The 15,604-nt window shown below is 35.7% G+C and overlaps 1 pseudogene; it reads left to right on the top strand.

Annotated features, from left to right (window-relative positions):
- Window positions 1–3,508: 3,508 nt before the first annotated feature.
- On the top strand, window positions 3,509–13,635 carry LOC107144127 (annotated as a pseudogene).
- The last annotated feature ends 1,969 nt before the right edge of the window (window positions 13,636–15,604 follow it).

Genomic DNA, 15,604 nt, shown 5'->3' with positions numbered 1-15,604 from the left:
TTTGCCTTTCTGAGAACACATGCCTTCCTTGCATTTGCCATTTTGACACTTAGCAGCTTTCCTCATTAGCACAACTTTTCACACTTAGCAGTCCTGCAGACTCCTGTTGATTGTACGAGACCCTGGAATCCTAGAAATACTGAGGGTAAAGGGGCTCTGTTGTGTTGTGTGTTATAAATATTGGCTTGTTTGCTAGTGTAGACACTTTGCTTCCAGGTAATTCTTTATGGATAAAATCAACAGAACACAGGTTTTGTAAACTTTGAAGTGCCAGATATTTGCTTTTGGGCTTTCCCTAGAATGTTATCTTGTCCTAACTTCATAAAATGATGAATTTAAACCCTGTTCTCTCCATCTCAGTTGAAGAAACTGATGTCACAATTAGAGATACCTGGAGTTTTCTACCCATCCCTAAGAACATGTGTTCATGTTGGACTTCTAGGTAATCTTTTCCGAGGCTGAGGAGATTCTATTATTGTGTTCTTCACTCTCCTAAAAGCCCAAAGATCCATCTTTGTTCTGACCAATAACTTGAAATTTGGTATTATAAAATGAATAAACATTTTCTCCCTGAGCCTCAGTTTTCTTATCTGTAAAACAGGCCTAATCATAGCACACCCTAAGTGTAAGGGAAATACACTAAAGAATAAAAAAGAGAATTATATATAATGTTTAAGATATAGGTAATACATTCTATTTTTCATCCTTTCATTTGTTTACGTTGAGTAAATGAGAGGTTCCACTCTGCTATTCTACACAAGACCTAAAAATTGCAATATAAAAGGAATAGGGGTTAGTGGTATAGCTCAATGGTAGAGTCCTTGTCTACCTTGTGCAAGGCCCTTGGTTTCATCCTCACCACTACTAAGCAAAAATGAAAACAAACAAACAAAAAAGGGGTAAATTATTGATATGTATAATAACTCAGATTGACTGGAAGGGAATTATGATAGTGAGAAAAGACAATTTCAAAGCTTATATGATTCATTTTATATAAATAGAAACGTTTTACATATATTTTTTTAAATTCTTGAAATAACAAAATTATAGAAATGGAGAATGAATTAGTGGTGCCAGCAGTTAGGATTAGGGGGAGGGAACAGGTATAGCTTATAAGGGGGTAACACAAAGTAGCCTTGTGGTAACAGAACTGTTCTGTATCCTGACTGTGGTAGTGATTACATGAAGTTACATATGTGATAAAATTGCATATATCTACACACACAGGTAAGAAAACTGAAATCTGAAAAAGTTCAATAGTGTATCAATGTCAGTTTCCTGGTTTTGATATTATACTATAGTTATGCAAGATGTTACTATTGGGAGCAGCTAGATGAAGGATACATGGGACCTCCCTATATATATCTTACAACTTATTGTGACCCTACAATTAGTTTAAAATAAATATTCAAAACAATTTTTTGTGGAAGATACAATTAATTAGCAAATTTAAGATTCTCCCCATTATTCATTAGGGTAAGAGAAGAGATCAAGAGGAAGATTAGATGAATTATAAGAAGCAAAGAAGATATATTTGTTTTGGACACGTGTGTATATTTATAAACCTGTGACCCCATTACATATTTAGGTGAGCATGCCTTTGATTGACATAAATGAAAACATAAGATATTTTACATTTGTTTGGTTCTTTTTAAAAATATTTTTTAGTTGCCAATGGATTTTTCACTTTGTTTATTTATATATGGTGCTGAGGATCAAACCCAGGGCCTCACACATGCCAGGCAAGTACTCTACCCCTTAGCCACAACCCCAGTCCTGTTTGGCTCTTTTCAGCTTTTACAATGCATCTTGCATTTATTATATATCACTACACATATATCCACTTTGTTTTTAAAAATGGCTAATTAGTATTCATTTCTATGATATGCCAGGCAATACATTAATTATGTAACCATTTCCTCATTAATCAGCTTTGAAAATGAAACTTCAGTGAAAATGTCCCTATATCTGTCTTTGCAAGCCTGTATCGCTATGAAAATTTTTCTGAAGTGGATTTACAGGGTCAGTATTTTGTCAAATTGCACACTAATGATGAAACTTACCCATGTCAATTAATCAAGCCGTTAACTTAGTTTAGGATAAGAAAGGACATAGATATGGAGATGTTCATGCTGTTGAGAGTGAAACAGAATGGGCAGAAGGGATCATCAGCACCTGCTGTTGAATTAGAGGTGCTACTCTAATCTCCCTTCATCTACTTGAGACACAGCGGCTATGAAACCAGATGTGACCTCCTTCCTGATCAAGTCTCAGTAGCTATCTTCCAACTTTTGTAGGACTTCGTTTATATGCCACACTTCTTTCTTTCTTTTTTAGAGAGAGAGAGAGAGAGAGAGAGAGAGAGAGAGAGAGAGAATTTTTTAGTATTTATTTTTTTTCAGTGGACACAACATCTTTATTTTATTTGTATGTGGTGCTGAGGATAGAACCCAGCGCCCCATGCATGCCAGGCGAGCGTGTTACCACTTGAGCCGCATCCACAGCCCATATATGCCACATTTCTATATGCATGTATTCCATGATACTCATGCACCATCACCTTTTGACATATCATTACTATTTCCAAATTTGAAAATTACCATGTCCATGTTAAGAAAAACTAGTGCATAACAGATGTAAATTTTTGATGTTTTGGGGAAGCTCTTTTTCTGGGATTCACAATTACACTATCCTCCTTTCAGGAATCTCCAGTAGATTTCAACAACTGCTCTTATGGGGCCCATGATTTGAAAATCATCTTTGAATACATTTCTACTAGAGTGTAATTGTTAGAGGTGGTATAGAATAGTGATTAAAAGCAAGGATTAGGTTGACATTTTAAATTTTACCTTGCCCACTCATGCAGCACAGAACAGGGATTAAAAACCTATCAGCACAACTTTACATTTCTCTGGTTGTACATGATGTAGGGTCACACCATATATGCAGTCATACATGTACCTAGGGTAATGATGTCTATCTCATTCCACCATGCTTCCTGCCCTCCTGCCTCCTTTCTCCATTTTTTTGTGTACAATGAATCAAATGCATTCTGTTGTCATATATGCCTAATTAAAATAAATAAATCTAATATATAAATAAAAGAAAATATAAGAAAAACAAAGGATAATAACAACACTTTTTAAGTGTTGAAAATTATAATGAATAAAATCAAAATCATGCATACATCTCACTACTGTTTACCTTAATAAACATGTAGAACTTTGGAAATAATAATAAAAAAAACATCAGTCTGGCTCAAGTCTAGAGTCTCTTACCCACAATTTCAGTTACATATTACTATATTAATACTCTGTAGTGAGTAACCACACACACACACACACACACACACACACACCACAATGCCATACAATAAAAAGCATTTATTTTTTTGCAAATCCATGGGGGAGCCTGGGGTTGGCTGATCTGAATGACAGGTCTCAGCAGAACTTCCTCAGCTGGAACCAGAAGAGTGGGCAGGACATATTCTTCTCATGCTTATGACAAAATGGCAAGAAACATCTCAAGTCCCGACTCAGGTGATGACCGCTTATACCCATTGGCCAAATCAAGGCCTGTGGCCAAGCCTGATGTGAAGGGGTGGGAAGCAAGATGAGAATTACTACTGAGAAACATGGCACAGGTTATCACCACAGAGAAGGGTGAGGATTTGGGGCCATTAATGCCATCTGCCACAACCATCAATCAAACACTACTTCCAATATGTTTCAAGGTTATTATTCATTCTCAGCAACTTAGTAGAGTCTTTATGGAATATACTACACTACCTCTCCTTTTGTAAACAGATAAGGTTATTTCTTTTATTTGAAAAGCATTACTATTTTCTCTTGGCCTCTGAATATAACCAGGCTAGATTGTTACAGCATCTTAGTTCTTACTTTCTTTCTATCATCTAGGGACACATTTGGCTATAGTAAAAGAACTCAACAAGGGAGGAGGAAGGGGAAGAGGAAGGACAGAAGAATTAATCAGACTTAACTTTCTTAGTCTTGTATTTGAATACACAACAAGAGTTACTCCACATCATGTACAACCACAAGAATGGGATCCTAATTAGAATAAATTATACTCTATGCATGTATAATATGCCAAAATATACTCTACTGTCATGTATATCTAAAAAGAATAAATAAACCAAATTTTTTTAAAAGGAGAACTCAAGAGCTAACAGTAATTTAAATAATAAAGAAATTCATTTTACACAAGAATTCCGGTGATTCCAGGTTTGGAGTAATGGCTCAATGAATGAGTCAGGATTTTTCTATCATTGGGTTCTGTTGTTATCAGCCTGTTGGCTTTTCTGCCTTAGGTTATTGCCTCCTGGTCTCAAGATGGCTGCTGCAGTTCCAAGCACCAGAGTATCTCATTTTCATATTCAAGCCAGAAAGAAAAGTAAAGGATCTATACCAGAGAGTATGCTTTACTTAAATATTGTCACTTTATAAGGAAGAAAGACTTTTTGCAGAAGTTCTTGGCAAACTTCTTCTTCCATATAACCATGTAGAACTGTGTCACATGGATACCCATAGCTACAAAGAGACTAGGAATATAACTATTTGTCTGCTGTTCATGTATTTACCATTTTAATAGAAATTGAAAAGGTAGGGGGGTTGGGATGGCTATTGTGCACCACTAGCACAATATATCATACTTTTTTCATTATATTGAGAGATCATTTTAGGGCTTCACAACCTAACTTTATACTCTTATAATAGTTTTCAGATTGCCAGGCAGATTGGACAGAGGAGAATTAATCCTGTTTTTCTGAAAAGTCCAAGTCTGGGCTTATGAGTTAAGTATTCTTTTTCAACACTTGGGATTTTATTTTTCATTTTAAAAAAAATTAGTGTTTGTTTATTATCCCAGTAGCTTAGTATAACAACAATAAGGAAACCATGTAATCATTTTGAATAACTGAAAAAGACAAGAAAACAATACAGAGTCTTTGTTTAAAAAAATCAGCATTGAACTTCTTAGAATATTCAATCTGATTGAAATTTACTGAGACTCTCTACCTTTGGGATAATCAAGCTATTATGTAGTTCCCTAAATAGCAAACACTGAAAAAGAAAAACTCAGTTTTACTAGTAACACATACACCTATAAACAAAGTATTTAGTCTGATCCTCATTAAGACAAGTAAAATCTATTTCCATTTACTTGTGGGAAAAAAGATTGATCTTTTTCATTTGTCCTTAGATAAACACTAATAGCTACACTCTGAGAAAAATATGATTCACATGGAGTGTCTTCTTCCCTTTCTTATCAAACTAAAATTATTCAACTCTCCAAATTCAGACACAAATGTGTCTTGTCAGAACACATAAATTAGGGGCAAAATATAATCTGTGAATTAGAGTGAATAAGAAAGGATGTTGTTATCCACATGCTAGGAAAAGTTTAAAAATTGTCAGAATTCTCTAAAAAATGTGTTCATCCATATATTGTGAAGCAAAATGAAAAAGTCCAGGAAACAAAAGGAATTTTTTTTTTTTGAGAGAGAGAGAGAGAGAGAGAGAGAGAGAGAAGAGAGAGAGAGAATTTTAAAATATTTATTATTTTTAGTTTTCGGTGGACACAATATCTTTATTTTATTTGTATGTGGTGCTGAGGATTGAACCCAGCACCCTGCGCATGCCAGGCGAGCGCTTTACTGCTTGAGCCACATCCCCAGTCCCCCAAAGGAATTTTTATTTAAATTAATTTAATTTTATTTTGGAATTTGAATTGATGGTCAATTTTATGCTATAAAAGAAGCTGATGTCTGGTCCTTTAATATATCTGCTTAACATATCCATACATATGAAATCCCATCATCTCTCCAATGAGATTACTAATTTATAAAATTAACACACATGCACACACGAGTACAAATAAAACTGGCATAATCTGAATAAGATCAGGAGATTGCATTACTGTCCATACCCTGATTATCATATTATATTTTAGTTTTGCAAAAGGTTACCATTGGAGGAAATAGGTACAATGCACATGACAGTTCTGCATATAATTTTTCTAATTTCATATGAATCTACAATTATCTAAATAAAAAAGGATTATATGCTAAGCACAAGAATTAGGCTATTTGGTCCCTGGAAATACAGAGTTAATATTATAGTTATGAAAGTCCTTAAAATGGCATTTCTCATATCATGTTCCTCAGAAAATTAGTCCCATTACATACTCTATGAAAAAAAAGGCATGACAGGGTAATTTGTGGTCAAATAATTTTAAATTCCCTCCTGGAGATTCACAATGCTCATGAGTATAATAAAAATTCTTCAAATCTCTGTACATTATTTTTCTATGGCCATAGTAACACTGGGGTTATAAATAGCTACAGAGTCTTAATGGCATAAAATAATAAACATTTATTTAGCTGGTTTATTAGGAAGGGGTTGGCTTATCTAGTATGACTTGGTTAAGGTGGTTTGTTTCTTCTCTATGTGACTTACATCCACCTCTAAGGTAGTCTCATCTTGAGGCAAGGGAATTAGCCTGGGGTAACTCTTCGTTTTTCAAATAATTTTCTTGTAATAGATTCCTGGAATAATGGTAGTCAAAGTACACATGATCCCATGTGGGGTGGGAGACAGAGTATCAAATTATTATAGAAACAAAACAGTAAATATACACTGTAATAAGTGCTATATGAAGGAAAGATATACATGACTATTGAGATTATAAAATAAGGATCTGACCTGTCTGAGAGAATAAAGTTGGTATGGGGAAATTTCCCAACAGAAGTGACATTTGAGCTGATATCTGAAGTATGTGTAGGCATTAAACAAGAGAATAAAAGAATGTATTCCTAGTAAAAGAAGATATAGGAGCATCAGCCATCCAAAAAAGGCATTGCAGAAGGCCTGAAAGAGCCATCAGGCTTATTGGCTAGAAAGAGATTCCAGGAGGGCTGGGGTTGTGGCTCAGTGGTAGAGCGCTTGCCTAGCATGTGTGAGGCACTGAGTTCAATTCTCAGCACCACATAAAAATAAAATAAAGGTCCCTCAACAACTAAAAATGCATGTCAAAATGTTAAAAAAAAAAAGTGTTCTGAGGAAAGGCCCAAAGTAACAACAGCTGCCTTGGAACAACAACTGGAGCAGTATGTTAGGAAAGATGGTAGTTTGTAAAGGTTGGCTATGTGGGGGAGTGATAATTGATACAGAAAAATATATAATTCCCTCTCCTTGGCTTGTGAGTTATCTATTCAGAACAAGAGAAGCTCTCCCAGAGCTGAGGTAGTCAGCAGCTCTTAGGCATGTGGAAAATACAGCATTTCCACCCAACCCCATTGGTTTTCACTCCTGGGAAGCTCAGTGACCCCTTTAGGAGGTAGCCCACCTTGAAGAAGGAAAGGTACCAGGATGGAAAGGCTACTTGTGAATTCTTCTTGGGGATGTAAACTGGCTGCAGCCTTTCAAAACCAAGAGTTTGGCTGCCTTGTACAAGGGGGAGTGTACTGGTCTCTGTTGTTGTTCTGATGCATCCTCTTTACTTGTTGCTGTGAGTATTAGCCCAAACAACTCATAGCTGCTCCTCTCCCTGAAGATTTTCCTCCACTGAATGGCAGCTGCCTCACCTGGAATGTTATTGACAGGGACTACAAAGGGCCTGTCCCCTGGGTTCAAGGTGAGACTAACTAGGTGTTATCTGTGCTCCAGAGTGCTGCATGGGCTCAGGCTGAAACCCCCAGCTGAGCCCACATACTTGCTTGATTTCCTTCATGTCTTACCTTGATTTCGTTAGACTCTTCTCTTGAGAGTTTGCCCTTCACTTCAATAAAACACTCATATCCAAAACTGTTTCAAGATCAGCTTCTAGGGAGCCTGATCTAAGACAGGGATTTGGTAGTGGTCAACCAGTTAGCTATTTTTTAAAAAAGAATTAACATAGGTTTGGCAAAAATACTCTTTCAGATGATTAAAATGGTCAAAAATGGATGCTGTCCAATGAATAAGTATACCTGGACAGGTTTTAAGTTGCAATGCCTAATGCCTGGGACGTGGGAAGTTTATGTTAAACTTGCAGATTCTAGTTTCACAAGGTATTTCCTACAGAGGAGAGGTCAGAAAACTATGACTCATGGGCCAAATCTGGCTTTTTGTATAACCCATGAGCTAAAAATGGTTTTATATTTTTAAATGCTGAAAGGAAAACAAAGAATATTTATGGTGTCTGATAAATATATGCAATTAAAATTTTTGCATCTGTAAATACAGTTCATTGAAAGCCAGTCATGCCCATTTGTTTACATTTTGTCTGTGTCTGCTTTGAATTACAATAGCAGAATGGAGTAGTTACCAAAGAGATCATTTGGCCTCAGGAACTTAAAATTTTTACTATCTGCTTTTCCTGAAAAAGTTTGCCAACCCCTACTGTTGAGGAATGAAGAGCTTGAGTTCAGTTCTTTTGATGAAGCTGATTCTGTTGGTAAATTCCAACTGTTAGAAGATTTATCTATTTTGGGGGGTTAACAAGTTTGAATTGAGCAGACATCAAGGAAGTAGTTATGTTTGTGGCTAATGGGGTAGAGGCCTCTGAGTTAAAGGTAAAAACCCATCATAAGAAAAAAGGACATTGCAGTTTGGAAAGACACTCAGGTTTTGTCACTAAGAGGAAGGAAGAGGTTGCCTTGCAGCATAAGGGACTTGGAGAGGTGGGGATAATGGAGTGGGCCAGCAAGGAACTTGCAGAGCTAAAATAAGTGAAAATCAGTAATTGCTTTTCGATACTGTCTAAGCCCCAGGAGTCCCACTGAAGCAGTCAAAATGGATTGAATTCCAGCTGGAGACAAGGCTTGCTATTGATTAGGCAGGCCCATTCAGCATCTTGCATCTTAGTATGAATGATTGCTCTCCAAGAAAACCTGCCCAGAAGTAGGTTTCCATCACTTTTCTGATGACTCAAGAGAGTATACTAGGTAGGATAAAGTCATGGCGATAGATTACTGCAGCACAAACTATAAGGGGAAGAATGTGTGAAGGTGAGTGGGAACACATTCAAATTTAACTCACATGTGTTTGATACAGAATAAATTTTTTTACACTTATGTTACTACTCCATTGTGAGTTCCAATTTATGAATGAAGAAAATAAGACTTGGAAAGTTTAAAAATATTTATGCAGGACCACAATGCTAGTAAGTGAAAGTAACTGGAAGTAGTAGAGTTAGCAAGCTAGATAGGCATCATGGGGTGAGGGAAAAGTTGAGAACGGGAAAAAGAAGACAGGAGAGGGATCCCACCACATGTAAGAAACCAGGGGGCTGCCACTGGATTTAGGTCTTGGACTCTTGTAGATTCAGGATAACTACTAGAGTGGGCCTAGGATGAGATCAGTGAGCATATTAAGGATCCCAGAGACAACAGAAACAGCACAAGTTCTAAGTATGGATAAAGATTGGAATATTCCCTATAGTGTACTATATTTTCAGAAAAGGAAGACTACATGCATACTGATTGAGAACATGGAGCCCAAAACCAATCTGCCTGTCTACTTAGCTTGTGTGAGTTAGGTTAAGTCACTTTAACTTCTTTGTGCTTCAGGACCACAAAATGGATCTAACAGTAGTGCTTATCCCATAGGGTAGCTCTGAAGATAAAAACAAGGTTAATAGTATCAAAACATTGCATTACCTCATGAATATGTACAATTTTTGTGTTGTTATTTATCAGTTAATTTTAACAATATTTTCAAAGGATTTAAGATTTTCAAAATGTACATGCACCTTTATTAAATAAAGTAGATAAAGGATATCATTAGTAATGTTCTTGTGAACATCAAAAAATAGGTTTTAATAAGGTATAATTTGCAGCATCTGTTGACTCCCATGGTGTAAATACTCCCACCACGGCAGGTTTTAAGCTACAAAGGTAGCATCATTGAATGCAAAATTGGGAAGAGATTTATGCAATAGCGTATCATTTGATATGTCCCTACACAGATGCAATGATGAAATTAATCTCAAGAGCATAATCATAACAGTGAAATAAATAGAAATTTTTAATATTACCTTTGTTTTAAAAATACTTCATTTAATTTTTAATTTATGTAATTTAATTTTTAATAGAGGCTATGTTTAATAATTGATTCTTAGTCCCTAAAATTTGAATAATTGTCTCCCACCAGTTTATATAAAGTAAAATTGACCCACCAATGGCATGTACTTTGGAGCCACTAGTCTTTTTTTATTGGCAAAGGAGAGATCTGTGGGAAGACTTCTATATAGTTCATTCTGTGAGCCAGCTTCATTTGGCTTCAGGGTACCTAGATATTTGGTCAAATATTATTATGGGTGTTTATGTAAGTATGTTTTTTAGATGCGATCAACATTTAAAATGGTAGACTAAGTAAAGCAGATTGTTCTCCCTAACTTGAGTGGGTTTCATCCAATCAGTTGAAGGCCTGACTAGAACAAAAGAATGCCCATGCATTTGGCAAGGGAGAATTCCCCTGCCTGACTGCTTTTAAATGGGACATCAGTTTTTTTCCTGCCTTTAGACTTGACTTGAAATACTGGCTCTTCTTGGGCCTCAAGTCTGCCAGTCTTTGGGATGAAACTACACTATCAGATCTCCTGGGTCTTCCATCTACATAAATAATCATGAAGATCGTGGAACTTGTCAGCTTTCCTAATCACATGAGCCAATGTGAGCCAATATCCCTTATAATAAATTAATCTCTCTCCCTAACTCCCTTCCCCCATCCACATATTCTTTCCACATAAACATGTGTGTACATCCTACCAGTTCTATTTTTTTTGGAGAACCCTGAATAATACAAGTTCCTATGTAGAAGAGAAAAACTTCTGCATTCCAGTGGATGTGATCATTGGCTAAAATCTGAGAGTACAGGCTACTGCATCTTTAAAGGTTGACCTCTCCTGGTGGCAGCAGGAGTGCTCCCTGCTCAGATTGTCAACAATCTGAAATCATCCAAGACTGTGCATATGCTCTTTCAGTTTCCCCTTGAAAGAGGGCAGATTTGTGGAAGCCTTTCTTTATTATGGAACGCAAAGGAACCCCACAGGTTTATATTAGCAGCACAACTGAGCACAATGAAGGCTTAGCTTGGGAATTTAGGTAATGCTTTATCAACACTGGAATAATGCAATATATAATGATGGAGAAATAAAAAATGTTGTGACCTCACCTATGTTTCCCCCTATTTCTCCTGTATTCTTCATTGAGGGTCATCAGGATATTGATTCATTGTCCACGGGAGGATAGTACTGGATGAGTTGGAGCTGTCCTTGAGCAAAGGCAGGTTGAAGACAACAGTCAACCTCCAGATATAGTTGAAGATTTATTCTGAAAAGTCTCTCCAGCCTTGCCATTTTCCTCCTATACCCTTCTCACTACATACCAGGCTTCAATAGATATTCAGCAAGTTGTTTTCTAATAAATGAATGAATGAAGAAATAAATAATTTAACTTTGAGGAATAAAAAGTTTGGTTTGGCTTTTCAAGAGAAAGAACTATCAATATCTTGAGGTTAAAAAGGTTCTACAACACTGCTGTAGAGTAGTGTTAATAACATTCACACTTTCCGCCATCACAAATAGAGGAATATATTTCCCTATTCTATTAGTGTTGGGCTCAGCAATGTGACTTATTTGGCTAATGAGGTATTAGGAGATGGTTGGCATGTGCTTTCATCTCTCTGCTGTCACCATGAGAGGAGTTTTCCTTAGATAGTTGCTACCTTATCAGCCTGAAATGGATAGTGAGACATACTGAACAGAACAGAGCCCAGTCCATAAAAAGGCAGACTTGCTTGGGCCCACAGCTTGAAACAGGGTAGCCTATTAGAAGTCAGTCTAGGACATCCAAGCTCAGCCAAGTGACAGACACATAAGTATTGTTGTTTGTTATGTGGCAATAACTGACCCATATAACAATAGAGCATGAAGAATTCTCAAAAGGACAGCTTGAGGCTAAATACTCTAGGGCCATGCATAGGGCTATGGTCCTGGTCAAAACTGAATGGGGTTAAAAACCTTTGTGTCAAGAGTTTTAAGCAGAGGAAACAGTTTTTCTATTATTCTAACTGTCCATTATCTTTTAAAGAGTGCATTATGTACTAGATACTCTGCCAGGTATACAAATACAACCTGGAAGTAAAATCTAAAATTTCACTGTTGAATTTGAAGGACCATTAGTCTGCTTTTGTACAAGGACCTTGGGTCATGATTATTCTGAACAAATGCAGTTCCTGCCTGCATTCTCTTCATTAAGAGACATATGAGCCCCTTGACATTTTCCACTGCTATCTTTTTAGGGAAGATGGATAGAAAGAAACTCTTTTCTTCTCTTTATTTAAAAAACCACTTGGGCTTTTCACCAAGGTGGGAGCAAAAGCAAAGAATGAAGCTCCTGCCCTTCCTCAAACTAAAGCCAAAACAAAGGCTTTGAAGGCCAAGAGGGCAGTGTTGAAAGGCACCCACAACTACAAAAGGAGGAATATCTGCATGTTGTCACCTACCTTCTGGCAGCTCAAGATATTGTGGCTCTGGAGGCACCCCAATATCCTCAGAAGAGTACCCCCCCAGGAGAAACAAGCTTGCCCTCTATGCCACTATGCCATCATCAAGCACCTTCTGACCACTGAGTTGGCCATGGATTAGATAGAAGACAACACACTTGTGTTCATTGCTGATGTCAAGCCCAACAAACCCCAGATCAAACAGGCTGTACAGAAATTCTATGAAACTGATGTAGCCAAGATCAATACCGTAATCAGGCTTGATGGAGAAAGGAAGGTATATGTTTGACTGGTTCCTGATTATGATGCTTTGGATGTAGCCAACAAAATTGGGAAAATATAAACTGAGTCTAGCTGGTAAATCTAAATATACATTTTTTCAACGTAAAAAAAGCCACATGACTTATGTATCAGTTTGGACACTTTTTGCTATGAAAGATGAAAACCCAACTTGAAGTGGGTTAAGTGTAAAAATTAAACTATTAAATGGCACATTGAATTGAGAATTCCAGAGGACTGGCATCATGAAAAGATCCAGTGGTTCAAGTTTTATTATCAGGCTCATTCTTCCCTATCCCTTCACGCTATTGTCTTCTATAATGGCTACATTCCAACAGTCCTTTTGGTGAAAAGATTGCAGGCAAAAACTCTAGGTCTTTATCCTCTATGGTTCAAATTCAAAGGGAAAGATTTTCTCTTTATTTATAGCTCTCACCAAGTCCAGGGATTAGCTTTTAGTGGGACTCAAAATGAAGCTTAGCTTTACTTGAGCCACATGTCTATAATTGTGGTTGAAGGAATGAAATGTTCTGATTGTCCAAGGATGATCGTGTCTCCCTTTATCAAAAACCTGAACAAAGGAAGAAGAGAAAAAAATAGTGCTAATGTTACCAGAAATAAAATGAATGAAAATTGTCTGGATAAAAAGAAAAAATACATATAAGAAGATTACTTTTTAGAGTAAATATACAGGAAATTAATTTTGACTTTCTTCACAAAAGAATAAAGTGGTCCCTACCTCACACCATATACAAAAATTTGTTCAAAATAGATCAAAGACCTAAATGCAAAAGTTTAAATTATAACACTTTTAGAAGAAAACATAGGGGCAAGTCTTTGTGATGTTGAATTTGACAGTGGATTCTTAGATGTATCACCAAAAGTAGAAATATACTTCATCAAAATTAAAAGTTTTTATACATCAAAAGACATTATCAGGACAATGAAAAGGCAATCCATAGAATAGGAGAGAATGTGTCCTAATCACATGTCCAATAAATGACTTAGATCTAGAGTATTGGGAGTTCATAACCCACTTGAATCAAATGTATGAAATATGATATGTCAAGATCTATGTAATGTTTTGAACAATTAATAATAATAAAAAAAAGGAAAAAAAAGATTTTTTAAAGCAAAAAAAATAGCTGATCGATATGGTTTTATAAAGATGTACCATAATTCGCTTCGCTAGTGCAGTTTGGGGCCATTTCAGAAGCCTTCCGGATGCTTATTTTCTTTCTTTCTGCTAATATATATATAATGTAGCAATGAACATCTTTGTGCAACGTTAAAAGAAGAATATTTACAACTCTACAATAAAAAGACAAATCAATTTTAAAAATGCACAAAAGATCTAAATAGACATTTCTCCAAAAAATTATACAAATGGCCAATAAGCATATGAAAAGAAGCTCAACATCATTAGTCACAAGAGAATTGGAAATCAAAGCCACAATTTATTTATTGTTTTGATTCTGAAGATTGAACCAAGGGCCTTGTGGATGCTAAATACATGTTTTGTCACTAACCTACACTACTGATTCTCGAAGTCACAACTTGATGCGTTTTCATCTCCACCAGCATGCGTATAACCAAAAAGTCAGATAATAGCAATGTTGATAATAGAAAAATCAGAATTCTTACACACTGCTGATGAAAATGTAAAATGGTAAAACCACTTTGGAAAACAATCTGTCAGTTCCTCAGAAATTTTCCATTTAACCAAGATGTTCTACTTTTAGGTATACACCTAAGAGAAATGAAATATTTATGTAAAAAGTTACACATGAATGTTCATAGCATCATTATTCATAATAAAAAATCCAAGTGCCTATCATCCAATAAATGGTAAAAAAAAGTGGCACGTTGTACAATAGAATATTATTCCACCATAAAATTAGTGAAGTATTAACATACACGACAACATGGATGAAACTTGAAGACATTATATTAAAAAAAGAAATCTGTTACAAATAACACATATTATGTGATTCTATTTATACAAAATGACTAGAGAAGGTAAATTGATAGAGTCAGGAAGTAGTTGGTGGTTGCCTGAGGCAGAAGGGCATGTGGAGTTTGGGAGGTAATAGTTAAAAGACATAGGATTTCTTTCTGGGGTGATAAAAATGCTTTGAAATATTTTGTTGTGATGGCTGCCCAACTCTGTGAATATACTGAAAATCTATTGAATTTTACACTTTAAAGGAGTAAGTTGTATGACATTTGAGCTTTATCTCAATAAAGCTGTTAGAAAAAGAGTTAATATCTGCCAACATTGAATAGTACAATTCCCACAATAAACTTAACGGTCTATGGTCCCAACCATTAATTCCAATGAGAATAGAGTTATGTATTTAAAAAGTAGTTGATTTGATATATTCCACTGTGAAAACTTGAGTGTCTCCATCTAATTCTCCCTCCCCATTTTCTTATTAAATCATGTTTTTCTCTATCTTGGAAACTTCTTATTGTAGGAAAAATAACAAATATTGATTTAAATCATAATCTGTTGACAAGTGAATGGACTGAATTGGAAAATATTTCTAACTTTCACATATGCATTCTGTTAGGAAACTCAGATTATATAGATATATTTATTAATAAAAATGTATGAAATAATATGTATTAGGTCAGTAACTTTTTACAGACATGTATAATTAATATATTCTATTTACATTTCTTAATAAAAATAGATATCCTCAGCATTCTGAGGAGAACATTAATTTGTAACAGATGATTGCACAAAAAGAAAGCAAATTTTATTTTAAGTCTTCATTAATGGACTGAAAGAGAGAATAAAGGGAAGCTCATTAAAT

The sequence above is a fragment of the Marmota marmota genome, unplaced genomic scaffold (genome assembly GCF_001458135.2).
Source record: "Marmota marmota marmota unplaced genomic scaffold, marMar, whole genome shotgun sequence".
In the NCBI taxonomy this organism is placed as follows: Eukaryota; Metazoa; Chordata; class Mammalia; order Rodentia; family Sciuridae; genus Marmota; species Marmota marmota.
Note: the sequence above shows the minus strand (reverse complement) of the source record. Positions and strands in the feature narration are given on the sequence as shown.